Raw genomic sequence first — 14,348 nt, 5'->3', positions numbered from 1 at the left:
ACCATTTTGACAGAAAACAAATATAAACCAAAATGAAAATATACTATAGGCATATAATATATCAAAATTTTCAGAAAAAGATTTTCTACAACATGAACATTTTTCTAGCGTCAAATATAATATACAAAAATTCAGATAAAGCAAAGAGTGCTACTGCTGCACTAAAACCTCATAAAAATCATTTTAAAAATACCAAAATGATTTCAAATTAATTTTTCTCCAATTTTCTATTGTAGGGAATCATGTTACCCTATTTTCCATATATTTTTATTTTGGAGAAAAATAATTTGAATAAAACCCAAATACTCCAAATTGAAAATAATTTCCAAAAGGACTTTGAATTTGATCCTTTGAAACTCCCAACTCATATTTCGTATATTATGAAGAAGTCATTTTATCTTCTCTCGTGAAAATCATTGAGTTGCATAAAGTTTCAGAATTGGAAATATTTTCAAATGAAATTCAAATATTTTCAACACCCCTTGTCATTTAAATAAATGGAAGAAGTCATGTCATCTTCTCTCCAGGGTTTTGTGATGAAAAGAATTTGAATTCATGGAGATCATAAAGCAAAGGTGAAAGTTTGGGAAAGTCCTTTTATTCCCTCTCATTTAACTTTCAAAAAGTTTTGAATTCACTCACTTTCAGTCAACCAATCAAACAATCAATCCAATCTATCTGTTTATTATAACATTCCAAAATTTAGAATTTTGGGATGTTACAAACCTACCACCCTTAAAATGAATCTCGTCCTCGAGATTCGGAGAGGCTAGAAAGAAATAGGTTAGGGTTTGGGGTCTTCTCAAAATCCATCGATCGTCTCCGGGGTCTTGGGTGCTACCACCCTTAGAAGCATTGTTACGGTTCCATCAAAAGTCATATACTCCATCCTTATTCTTGACGGGGCCAGTCTTCTCAAATTCTCGGGAAAATTCCTTCTCTGGGCTCTTCCGGTAGTGGCATAACCTTTTCCTCAATACTTCTGTCCTTTCATCTTGGTAAGGTTCCTCTGTGACTGGTTCTTCTTAGCTGACGGGTCTGGCGCCAATACTAAACAGCTATCGATATCTCATGGTGGTCATCAATTTATGGTTTCTCCTGCAGGAAATGGGTCTGGGTTGATCCTCACCGTATAACCTACGATTGGCAAGAGCTGCCTTGTATAAGGGGAAAAATACTTACACCATTCTAAGGTTCAAACAAGGTTTTCATCGTCGTCTCTCTACTATGGGTAAGTCACTCAGATTTACCATCCCACATAGCAAGGCGAATAATAAGAGTAAGTCGGTATGGTGATCAATCCATCCCGCACCCAAATCATTACCCTGTATATGGTTTAGTGAATCTCGCATTCTAACACAAGGTCATCCTCGCAAGCATTGCAGAATTTCTCTTGTCGACGAACTAGGTTCGGATAAATCCATTGATTCTGCAAGCCAAACAAACATCTATCGTTTCTTCACAACTCTCAAGTTTTGCGTTACTCCTATGAGATCGTCTGCTGATAAAGTCGTATCTTCTTCCAGGGTTTCTCCTTCAGCAAGAGGGTGCTTGCTTCCTGGCAGGTCCTGGGGCCTATGGGTTATGGCCCATCTCATCACTTGTAAACCTTGAACCCATCATCGGGCAACTGATCATTATCCCAACATTCAACTTCCTGGCATACTTAAAATCCATCCAATTTTATTGTCTCCCTTCCTTCTATTTGCACCAAACTAAGACGTGATTACTCAGACTCATCATAGAATCACAATTGCTCCATATTACTAACATCATACCTCCTTTATATCCAATAGTACTTCATCCCTTCATACTCTTGGGATACCCCTCATACCGAGATAAAAACTTATACTTATGAAGTCCACACTCCACTTCGTGGAACATCATTATCCTTTCCAGGGTCAAGCATCCTTACAGGGAAATATTGGCCATCTCTGCATGGCACTTCTTCAACTGGGAAACGTGAAACACATCATGAACTCCTGACAGTCCTTCGGGTGACTCCAACTTGTTGGCCACTATACGCTCCAAAACTCGGTATGGTCCTACAAATCTAGGAGCTAACTTTCCCTTAACTCCAAATCGTTTAACTCCTCGCAGACATGCTCTGTCTCCAATTTCATAGACTACCTCCTTGCGTTTTTGAGTCTGCATAACTCTTCTACCTGGACTGAGCTACCTTCAGTCTGTCTTGAATAAACTTAACATTCTCTTCTGACTCCTTGATCACATTTGGTCCAAACAACTGATGGTCTCCAACTTCATCCCGCATCAACGGTGTCTGGCTCCTTCTCCCATACAAAGCTTCAAAGGGGGCCATCTTCAAACTGGCTTGGTAACTGTTGTTGTATGAGAACTCCGCGTAAGGTAGATTATCATCCCTACTAGATCCATAATCTAGCGCACACGCTCTCAACATGTCCTCCAGAATCTAATTGACTCTCTCGGTCTATCCATCTGTCTGCGGATGAAAGGCTGTACTAAACTCTAGCCTAGTACCCAAAGTCTGGTGCAGCTAATTCCAAAACTTTGAGGTAAACTGTGTTCCTCTATCTGATACGATGGTCCTCGGAACTCCATGCAGACATACGGTCCTGGTCATATATATCTTGGCCAACTTCGCACTTGTATAGGTGGTTTTCACTGGATAAAGGGAGCCACTTTGGTCAAGCGAATCAACTACTACCCAGATAGAATCATATCCCAATCGGGTTCTGGGAAATCCAGTAATGAAATCCATGCCAAGCTTATCCTACTTCCATTCGGGTATCGGCATAGGCTGTAGTAATCCTGCTGGCTTCTGATGCTCTGCCTTTACTCTCTGGCATACATCACCTACGACTACATACTCCGCAATATCCTTCTTCATACCAGTCCACCAGAAACGCTCCTTCAAATCCAAATACATCTTGGTGTTTCCAGGGCGAATCGAGTATGGTGAGTCATGAGCCTCCTGAAGTATTTACTTCCTGATCTTTGCATTATTGGGAACATATACACGGTCCTCGAACCATAAGGTGTCGTGCTCATCCTTACGAAAACCTTTGGCCTTTCCTTTGCTCATCCTCTCTTTTAACTCAGCAATTTCTTTGTCATCCTTCTGAGCTTCACGGATCTTTCCCAACAATATAGACTGAACTTCCCTTGCTACAACAAAACCTTTGGGGACAATCTCCAACCGAAGTTCCCTGAGATCCTCGACTAACTCCTTTTGTAATCCTCCGATTATGAGGGTATTCATACTTATTTTCTTTATGGTGGTGTCCTATTTCTCCACAAAGCTTGTATGCACAAGGTTTCTTCATATCCTTTCCGTAAGGCCTCAATTTCTGGGACACAAGCCAAGACTTTAACAAAGTCCACTTAAATTCCTTCCAAGTGGTTACTCCTTGCCATCCATTGATGGTTTGGTACATCCTCTACCAGGTAGTGGCACCTCTTTCAAAGCACTCAAGAGTACACTTGGTCATATCCTTTCCGGCTATAGGGTTATTCTCCATGTGATCCTCCATGTTCTGAATCCATCGGTCCGTCTCCAATTGAGTATTTGGTCCAGAAAATATAAGCTCATCTCCATTCATCCTCTATTGGGTCCATGGGTTTGGGGTGGGATAAGAGAGATAGAGAGGGATGCACACAATACAAACAATGGTTTTGAAAAGACAGATTTTATTGTGGCTGTCGGAAAACAACAAACAAATGACAGCTCACAAACGTCGCATCTAACGTAGGTATAATAGGGGTTTGGTCTTCTAAAGGTCAATAAATCTTCAACGTCATCAAACTCTTCAAGTCTTGTTCATGCCTCCAATGGCTTCTTCCAATCATGCTTGTCCTTCTCAAGTTCTTTTGCCAGATCATCTCTATTGTCGCAAAATCTATCGTGACGTCCTTTAATATTTCTGGAGTTCCGTTCCAAACTTCTGGGTTTCATCAACCTCGACATGAACCATGATCCTACTGTCCTTCAGTTCTTGATGAAATCTCTGGTATCTCGAGGTTTTGCTCCTCCATCATGGCTACTTTCAGCTTCTGGGTCATGAGTCCTTCACGAAATGCTTACTTGTCAAATACTGCTTCCTGAAGGTTCATCTTTAAACTTCCTGATGTAATGCTCCAGATCCTGGTGATACACCAGCTAAGGTTAAAACTTCATCTTGCTGGTAGGTGTTCCATCAGCCTTCTACCATCCAATCCTTCCATGCATATACATGCTTAACTTAGCACGGTGACAATAGCATAAGCGGGCGATAACATCATGGATAGCCGTGTTTCTGCTCTTGTCATTTCCATGAGCTGCCTCTAAATAGTTGATATCTCCTGCCTTAGGGTTTTCCTTGACAGAACTTTGAGTTTTTAACTCTCCATGTTCCGGTCTTTCTCCGATACACCTTGATCTCAGGTATTGACAGCTTCCATAGTCTGCCAAGTTCCATAGGGGTAGCCTTACTAGGTCAAATCTGGGAATTCTTCAGAGCCTTCAAATTCTCCTAGTCTTCGGAGTCTTCAACTGTTGTAGTTTCCAATATTCAGATGCACGGTAGAATCTCCTTCATTCCGTAGTGGTCTTGATTGTCCGATATCTTGTACTTCTTGGAGTGGTTCTATTCAGTCACATCTTCGAGTGGTCAAAAGGGAAAAAGGGTATGGACTCACTAAAAGGAATATTTGAATAAGCTCAAAAGAGAAGGGAGGTAAAATATCCTTTTTGAAAAGAAAGTTGTAGAAAAAATCTTTTCCTATGGGCTTGCCAGTTTCTAGGGTCACGTCCTACAGTCAACATGTGCTTTGATACCATCTTGTAGCGACCCGACCCGAATGGATCAAGTCTCTGTGCTTAAGTGTCATCCCTGGATCGGTATGCTGACACACACAGTACCCGAGGATTTATAACAGAGGTAAATCACATGTATAAAGTAACGTAAATACTATTACCTCAATCCAAAAAGCTAAAGTAACAAGGTTGTGGATTCCCATCAACACCAATGGCAAAGTTGAGTGTAGAAATCGTAACCCTAACGTATCACTTACTCGTCGTAAGATTCCTGCAACATGAGATGTTGCAGCCACAAAGGGTCAGTACATTGAATGTACTGGCAAATTCACACCATAGAGAAATGATGAACAAAGGCTATCACTACATGCATATATGGCTGGTGGAAAAGCTCTATGGTTATAATGTTTTTGCGAAAAGCCAATTTTTCCGTACTGCAAAGGAATAAATTTTATATAACTATCATGGTGGTTGTGAAACATTGAGATGGTTGACAGCATCTCAATCCCAATTAAGTATCATCATTAACCCAACAAAATTAATTAAAGTAACATGATGATGAGATTCACATGATAATCCAAGAACTAGATAGTCAAGATATCCATAACCGGGGACACGGCTAACCATGATTAGATTGTACACTCTGTAGAGGTTTGTGCACTTTTCCCCACAAGACTCAATCGCCTCCGCTTGATTCTCGCACTACATGATGTTTGAGAAACGGATGGCCGAGACACAGTCTTTCGGAAGCGTTAGCACCTTACGATGGGTAGACCGGTACACCTACATCCCCTACTTCTGCTAGTCTACCACTGTAAGAGTTCACACAACTTAATCAACTATGCTAGAGCCCATAATAGCTTGTGGCTGCACACAGAAGTTTCTAGCATGAATAATCTCATGATCCCTTTGAACCTGGGTGGCGGTCCAAAAGAAACAGGCAATCCTGGAATACCCAGGTACCTCAATCCACCCAGATGTGAGTTTTAGTTGCCACCTTAAGTTTAACCATATATTAACAATCTCACATCTGTCATGGATACACTCAAACCCAATCCACGTCTACTAGTATAGCATAGCAATATAAGCAAACGTAGAAGTAACTCCCAAGGGTTTGATAATAAAAGAGGTAATAGGTACTACCTCAACTACTTCCCGATACCCACAATTTAATTAGATCCTAACCATGCAATGTTTGAGGATTTGTCTAATGCAATAAAACTGGGTAGTAAAAGAGGTATGATCAAAGTGTTACTTGCCTGCAATGTTGATGAAGATGATTTGCACTCATAACTCTTGATAGTTCTACTCGTTACACTCCGTTCAATCTATCGTGAGCAAGCAATAGTAACCACACATAAGCAATCACTCAAAAGATCGGGAAGAACGAAGAAAACAATTCGGAAAACTTCAAAACATAGGCAAATAACTCTTGCAACAGAAAAAAAAATTCTAACAGTACCAAAATTATATGAATTTGGCCTTATCAGAAAGTTTAGGTCAAGAGCTTCGATTAGCAAAAAGAATCAACTCAAACGGAGCTACGAAACTCAAGTTACGATCAAACAAAGTTTGAATTCAAATCTGATCTAATTCAAAATTTAAAACTTTCAAAAACATGTTTAAGTTGGATTACTGGATAGAGGAGATCATAACGAAGAAGTGGGCGTTGGTTTCGTTGGATTTGGATAAATGAGTAAAAAGTTGTAGACGTTTGAAGATCAGGGGCTAATCTGTAAATAAATTATTCATAGACGGGTCCCTAGCTGAAAAAATAAAAGAAAAAGAAAAGCTCTACAGAAAGAACATTCGCTGCCGAACTCTAGCTGACGAAAACCGTTCGCTGCAAAGACTAAAGCAACGAACGTTCACTACTTTAGGAAAAACGGTTTGCAATAAAAAAAACTAGCAGATCTAATCTACAGCGTCGAAACTAGATCGGATGGTTGAGGCTTACCCCGGCGGTTGACGGCGCCGGCGGGGAGGAAGACGGCAGCGGCGGCTTTGGCCTCGGACGGGGCCGGCTGCTCCGGGGTCGGTGGCGACGGGCGAAGGCACGGGGAGGCGCGGCGCGATGCGACGGGGACGGCGGTGGCGGTCAGGGGCGACGAAGTGGAGCGGGGCGACGGCGAGGATCTCCGGCGGCGGCTAACTCCTGCGATGGAGTGCGGCGGCTAGGGAGGAGGAGAGAAAAGGGGGTCGGGGTCCCGGTGCTTTATAGGAGGGGAGGCTTCGGCAAGGGGCAAGGCGAGGGGACGGTGTCCCTTTCGGACACGGCGGCGGCCGGCGAGTCGTGTTGGACACGGACTCCAGTCGCGAGGTCGGGGACGGACCCGACAGGTGGGTCCCACCTGTCGGTGGCTGGCGAGGCGGCGTGCGAGCGGGGCTGCGAGTGGGCGAGCGAGCGGTAGGCGGTGCGGGGCGCGGGTGCTCGGGCGCTGGGCTGGAGGCTGGGCTGGCTGGGCCAGCTGGCCTGGGGCGGTCGGCGGGGCTGAACATTTTTATTATTATTATTATCTTTTTAACAAAACCATTTTGACAGAAAAAAAATATAAACCAAAATGAAAATATACTATAGGCATATAATATATCAAAATTTTCAGAAAAAGATTTTCTACAACATGAACATTTTTCTAGCGTCAAATAAAATATACAAAAATTCAGATAAAGCAAAGAGTGCTACTGCTGCACTAAAACCTCATAAAAATCATTTTAAAAATACCAAAATGATTTCAAATTAATTTTTCTCCAATTTTCTATTGTAGGGAATCATGTTACCCTATTTTCCATATATTTTTATTTTGGAGAAAAATAATTTGAATAAAACCCAAATACTCCAAATTGAAAATAATTTCCAAAAGGACTTTGAATTTGATCCTTTGAAACTCCCAACTCATATTTCATATATTATGAAGAAGTCATTTTATCTTCTCTCGTGAAAATCATTGAGTTGCATAAAGTTTCAGAATTGGAAATATTTTCAAATGAAATTCAAATATTTTCAACACCCCTTGTCATTTAAGTAAATGGAAGAAGTCATGTCATCTTCTCTCCAGGGTTTTGTGATGAAAAGAATTTGAATTCATGGAGATCAGAAAGCAAAGATGAAAGTTTGGGAAAGTCCTTTTATTCCCTCTCATTTAACTTTCAAAAAGTTTCGAATTCACTCACTTTCAGTCAATCAATCAAACAATCAATCCAATCTATCTATTTATTATAACATTCCAAAATTTAGAATTTTGGGATGTTACAGTAACTCTTTTTGCGGTGTGTTTGTCGAGATCTGATGAATTGTGGGTTTATGATCAAGATTATTAATGAACAATATTTGAATCTTCTCTGAATTCTTTTATGTATCATTGGTTACCTTTGCAAGTCTCTTCGAATTATCAGTTTGGTTTGGCCTACTAGATTGATCTTTCTTGCAATGGGAGAAGTGCTTAGCTTTGGGTTCAATCTTGGCGTTGCTCGATCCTAGTGATAGTAGGGGAAACGACGCGTATTGTATTGTTGCCATCGAGGATAAAAAGATGGGGTTTATATGATATTGCTTGAGTTTATCCCTCTACATCATGTCATCTTGCCTAATGCGTTACTCTGTTCTTATGAACTTAATACTCTAGATGCATGCTGGATAGCGATCGATGTGTGGAGTAATAGTAGTAGATGCAGAATTGTTTCAGTCTACTTGTTGCGGACGTGATGCCTATATACACGATCATGCCTAGATATTCTCATAATTATGCACTTTTCTATCAATTGCTTCACAGTAATTTGTTCACCCACCGTAATACTTATGCTCTCTTGAGAGAAGCCACTAGTGAAACCTATGGTCCCCGGGTCTATTTTCCATCATATTAATCTTCCGTCAACTAGCTATTTCTGTCGCCGTTTATTTTGCTTTCTTTACTTTTAATCTTTATCCTAAAAATACCAAAAATATTATCTTATCATCCCTATCAGATCTCACTTTTGCAAGTGGCCGTGAAGGGATTGACAACCCCTTTTCCGCATAGGTTGCAAGGTTCTTATTTGTTTGTGTAGGTACGAGGGACTTGCGTGTGGCCTCCTACTGGATTGATACCTTGGTTCTCAAAAACTGAGGGAAATACTTACGCTACTTTGATGCATCACCCTTTCCTCTTCAAGGGAAAACCAACACATGCTCAAGAGGTAGCAAGAAGGATTCCTAGCGCCGTTGCCCGGGACGCTTACACCAATTCAAGTCAAGATTCGATCTCCCGTCGACTTGCCAATTTCTGGCGCCGTTGCCGGGGAGTCTACGCACAAGTCAAGACATACCAAGTACTCCTCACAAACTATTATCCCTCGGATTACATTATTTGCCATTTGCCTCTCATTTTTCTCTCCCCCACTTCACCCTTGCCGTTTTATTTGCCCTCTCTTTCTGTTCACTTCTTTTTCGCTTGCTTCTTGTTTTCCTGTGTGTTGGATTGCTTGCTTGTCACGATGGCTCAAGATAATACTAAATTGTGTGACTTTTCCAATACCAACAACAATGATTTTATTAGCACTCCGATTGCTCCTAATACCGATGCTGAATCTTGTGAAATCAATGCTACCTTGTTGAATCTTGTCATGAAAGATCAATTCACCGGCCTTCCTATTGAAGATGCCGCTACCCATCTAAACAGCTTTGTTGATTTGTGTGATATGCAAAAGAAGGATGTGGATAATGATATTGTTAAATTGAAGCTATTTCCTTTTTCGCTTAGAGATCGTGCTAAAACTTGGTTTTCGACTTTAGCTAAAAATAGTATTGATTCTTGGAATAAGTGCAAACATGCTTTTATCTCTAAGTATTTTCCTCCCGCTAAGATCATCTCTCTTAGAAACGATATTATGAATTTTAAGCAACTTGATCATGAACATGTCGCAAAAGCTTGGGAGTGAATAAAATTAATGATGCGTAATTGCCCTACACATGGTTTGAATTTATGGATGATTATACAAAAAATTTATGCCGAATTGAATTTTGCTTCTAGAAATCCTTTAGATTCGGCCTCGGGAGGCACTTTTATGGAAATCACTTTAGGAGAAGCTACTAAACTCCTAGATAATATTATGGTTAATTATTCTCAATGGCACACTAAAAGATCTACTAGTAAAAAGGTGCATGCAATTGAAGAGATTAATGTTTTGAGTGGAAAGTTGGATGAACTTATGAAATTCTTTGCTAATAAGAGTGTTTCTTCTGATCCCAATGATATGCCTTTGTCCATTTTGATTGAGAATAATAATGAATCTATGGATGTGAATTTTGTTGGTAGGAACAATTTTGGTAACAACGCTTATAGAGGAAACTTTAACTCTAGGCCGTATCCTAGTAATTCCTCTAATAATTATGGTAATTCCTACAACAACTCTGATGGAAATTTGAATAAGATGCCCTCTAATTTTGAGACTAGTGTTAAACAATTTATGATTTCTCAAAAGAATTTCAATGCTTTGCTTGAAGAAAAATTGCCTAAGATTGATGAGTTCGCTAGGAACGTGGATAGAATTTCTCTTGATGTTGATTCTTTGAAACTTAGATCTATTCCACCTAAGCATGATATCAATGAGTCTCTCAAAGCTATGAGAATTTCCATTGATGAGTGCAAAGAAAGAACCGCTAGGATGCGTGCTAAAAAAGATTGCTTTGTGAAAGCGTGTTCTTCTAGTTTCCATGATAATAAGGATGAAGATATAAAAGTGATTGATGTGTCTCCTATTAAATCTTTGTTTTGCAGTATGAATCTTGATAATGATGGGACTGGAGATGAGTCAACTTTAGTTAAAAGGCGTCCCAATGATTCGGAGTTTTTAGATCTTGATGTAAAAATTGGTAAAAGTGGGATTGAAGAGGTCAAAACTTTACTAGCAATGAACCCACTATTTTGGATTTCAAGGAATTTAATTATGATAATTGTTCTTTAATAGATTGTATTTCCTTGTTGCAATCCGTGCTAAATTCTCCGCCTTCTTATAGTCAAAATAAAGCTTTTACCAAACATATCGTTGATGCTTTAATGCAATCTTATGAAGAAAATCTTGAATTGGAAGTTTCTATCGCTAGAAGACTTTATGATGAGTGCGAACCTACTATTAAAATCAAAATTAAGAATCCGTGCTAAATCATGAATGCTACGCTTTGTGTGATTTGGGTGCTAGTGTTTCCACGATTCCAAAAACTTTGTGTGATATGTTAGGTTTCCGTGAATTTGATGATTGTTCTTTAAACTTGCACCTTGCGGATTCCACCATTAAGAAACCTATGGGAAGAATTAATCATGTTCTTATTGTTTCAAATAGGAATTATGTGCCCGTAGAATTCATTGTGCTTGATATAGATTGCAATCCTTCATGTCCTATTATTCTTGGTAGACCTTTCCTTAGAACGATTGGTGCAATTATTGATATGAAAGAAGGGAATATTATATTCCAATTTCCGTTAAGGAAAGGTATGGAACACTTTCCTAGAAATAAAATAAAATAATCTTATGAATCTATTATGAGAGCCACTTATGGATTGCATGCCGAAGATGATAATACCTAGATCTATCCTTGCATTTATGCCTAGCTAGGGGCGTTAAACGATAGCGCTTGTTGGGAGGCAACCCAATTTTATTTTTGTTTCTTGCTTTTTGGTTCTGTCTAGTAATAAATCTTTGATATAGCCTCTGTCTAGATGTGTTTTTATGTTTTAATTAGTGTTTGTGCCAAGTAGAACCTTTGGGAAGACTTGGGTGAAGTCTTTTTGATCTTGCTGTAAAAAACAGAAACTTTGGCGCTCACGAGATTAGCTGCAACTTTTTACTGGAGAGTGATATTTAGCTGATTCTTTTTGCAGATGATTAATAGATAAATTACTCACGTCCATAAATTTATTTTAGAATTTGTGGAGTTTCAGAAGTTTACGTTTGATACAGATTACTACAGACTGTTCTGTTTTTGACAGATTCTGTTTTTCGTGTGTTGTTTGCTCATTTTGATGAATCTATGGCTAGTATCGGAGGTTATGAACCATAGAGAAGTTGGAATACAGTAGGTTTAACACCAATATAAATAAAGAATGAGTTCATTACAGTACCTTGAAGTGGTGTTTTCTTTTCTTTGGCTAACGGAGCTCATGAGATTTTCTGTTAAGTTTTGTGTCGTGAAGTTTTCAAGTTTTGGGTAAGGATTTGATGGATTATGGAACAAGGAGTGGCAAGAGCCTACGCTTGGGTATGCCCAAGGAACCCCAAGGTAAAATCCAAGGACAACCAAAAGCCTAAGCTTGGGGATGCCCCGGAAGGCATCCCCTCTTTCGTCTTCGTCCATCGGTAACTGTACTTGGAGCTATGTTTTTATTCACCGCATGATATGTGTTTTGCTTGGAGCGTCTTGTATGATTTGATTCTTTGCTTTTTAGTTCACCACAATCATCCTTTCTGTACACACCTTTTGGTAGAGGCACACATTAATCGTAATTTATTAGAATACTCTTTCTGCATCACTTATATGTTTTGAGAGTCCTTTAGAGCACGGTGGTGGTTTTATTTTATAGAAATTATTGATATCTCATGCTTCACTTATATTATTTTGACTGTCCTTTAGAACATCATGGTAATTTGCTTTGGCTATAAAATTAGTCCTAATATGATAGGCATCCAAGATGGATATAATAAAAACATTCATATAAGTGCATTGAATACTAAGAGAAGTTTGATACTGGATGATTGTTTTGAGATATGAAGATAGTGATATTAAAGTTGTGCTAGTTGAGTAGTTGTGAATTTGAGAAATACTTGTGTTGAAGTTTGCAAGTCCCGTAGCATGCACGTATGGTAAACGTTGTGTAACAAATTTGAAACATGAGGTGTTCTTTGATTGTCATCCTTATGAGTGGCGGTCGGGGACGAGCGATGGTCTTTTCCTACCAATCTATCCCCCTAGGAGCATGCGCGTAGTGCTAGGTTTTTGATGACTTGTAGATTTGTGCAATAAGTATGTGAGTTCTTTATGACTAATGTTGAGTCCATGGATTATACGCACTCTCACCCTTCCATCATTGCTAGCCTCTTCGGTACCGTGCATTGCCCTTTCTCACCTTGAGAGTTGGTGCAAACTTCGCCGGTGCATCCAAACCCCGTGATATGATACGCTCTATCACACATAAACCTCCTTATATCTTCCTCAAAACAGCCACCATACCTACCTATTATGGCATATCCTTAGCCATTCCGAGATATATTGCCATGCAACTTTCCACCGTTCCGTTTATTATGACACGCTTCATCATTGTCATATTGCCTTGCATGATCATGTAGTTGACATCGTATTTGTGGCAAAGCCACCATGCACATTATTTCATACATGTCACTCTTGACTCATTGCCCATCCTGGTACACCGCCGGAGGCATTCGTATAGAGTCATATTTTGTTCTAGTTTCGTGTTGTAATGATTGAGTTGTAAATAAATAGATGTGTGATTGTCATCATTAATAGAGCATTGTCCCAAACAAAAAAAGATAAAGGCCAAACAAAAAAGAAAGGCCCGAAAAAAAAGAAAAAAAGAAAAAAAATTAAAAAGGGACAATGCTACTATCCTTCTTCCACACTTGTGCTTCAAAGTAGCACCATGATTTTTATGATAGAGAGTCTCTTGTTTTGTCAATTTCATATACTCCCTCTGTTCCACAATGTAGCGCATATAGATTTTTCTAAAAGTCAAACTTTATAAACTTTGACCAAGTTTGTAGAGAAAATCATATACATCTAGAATACCAAATACATGTGCTTAGCAACATCACAAGACATACTTTCATATTATATACAGTTGGTATTGTAGATATAAATAGTTTTCTCTATAAACTTGGTCAAAGTTTACAAAGTTTGAATTTGTAGAAAATCTATATGCGCTACATTATGGAACGGAGGGAGTACTAGTGGGAATTTTTCATTATAGAACTTGGCTCGTATATTCTAACAATGGGCTTCCTCAAATGCCCTAGGTCTCCATGAGCAAGCAAGTTGGATGCACACCCACTTAGTTTCTTTTGTTGAGCTTTCATACATTTATAGCTCTAGTGCATCCGTTGCATGGCAATCCCTACTCGTTGCATTGACATCAATTGATGGACATCTCCCTAGCCCGTTGATTATCCGCGTCAATGTGAGAATTTCTCCTTTTGTCTTCTCCACATAACCCCCATCATTATATTCTATTCCACCCATAGTGCTATATCCATGGCTCACGCTCATGTATTGCGTGAAAGTTGAAAAAAGTTTGAGATTACTAAAGTATGAAACAATTGCTTGGCTTGTCATCGGGGTTGTGCATGATGAGAGTATTCTTGTGTGACGAAAATGGAGCATGACCAAACTATATGATTTTGTAGGGATGAACTTTCTTTGGCCATGTTATTTTAAGAAGACATGATTGCTTAGTTACTATGCTTGAAGTATTATTATTTTTATGTCAATATTAAACTTTTATCTTGAATCTTTCGGATCTGAACATTCATGCCACAATAAAGAAAATTACATTGAAGAATATGCTAGGTAGCATTCCACATCAAAAATTCTG

Source organism: Aegilops tauschii, chromosome 7 (genome assembly GCF_002575655.3).
Source record: "Aegilops tauschii subsp. strangulata cultivar AL8/78 chromosome 7, Aet v6.0, whole genome shotgun sequence".
Lineage (NCBI taxonomy): Eukaryota > Viridiplantae > Streptophyta > Magnoliopsida > Poales > Poaceae > Aegilops > Aegilops tauschii.
Note: the sequence above shows the minus strand (reverse complement) of the source record.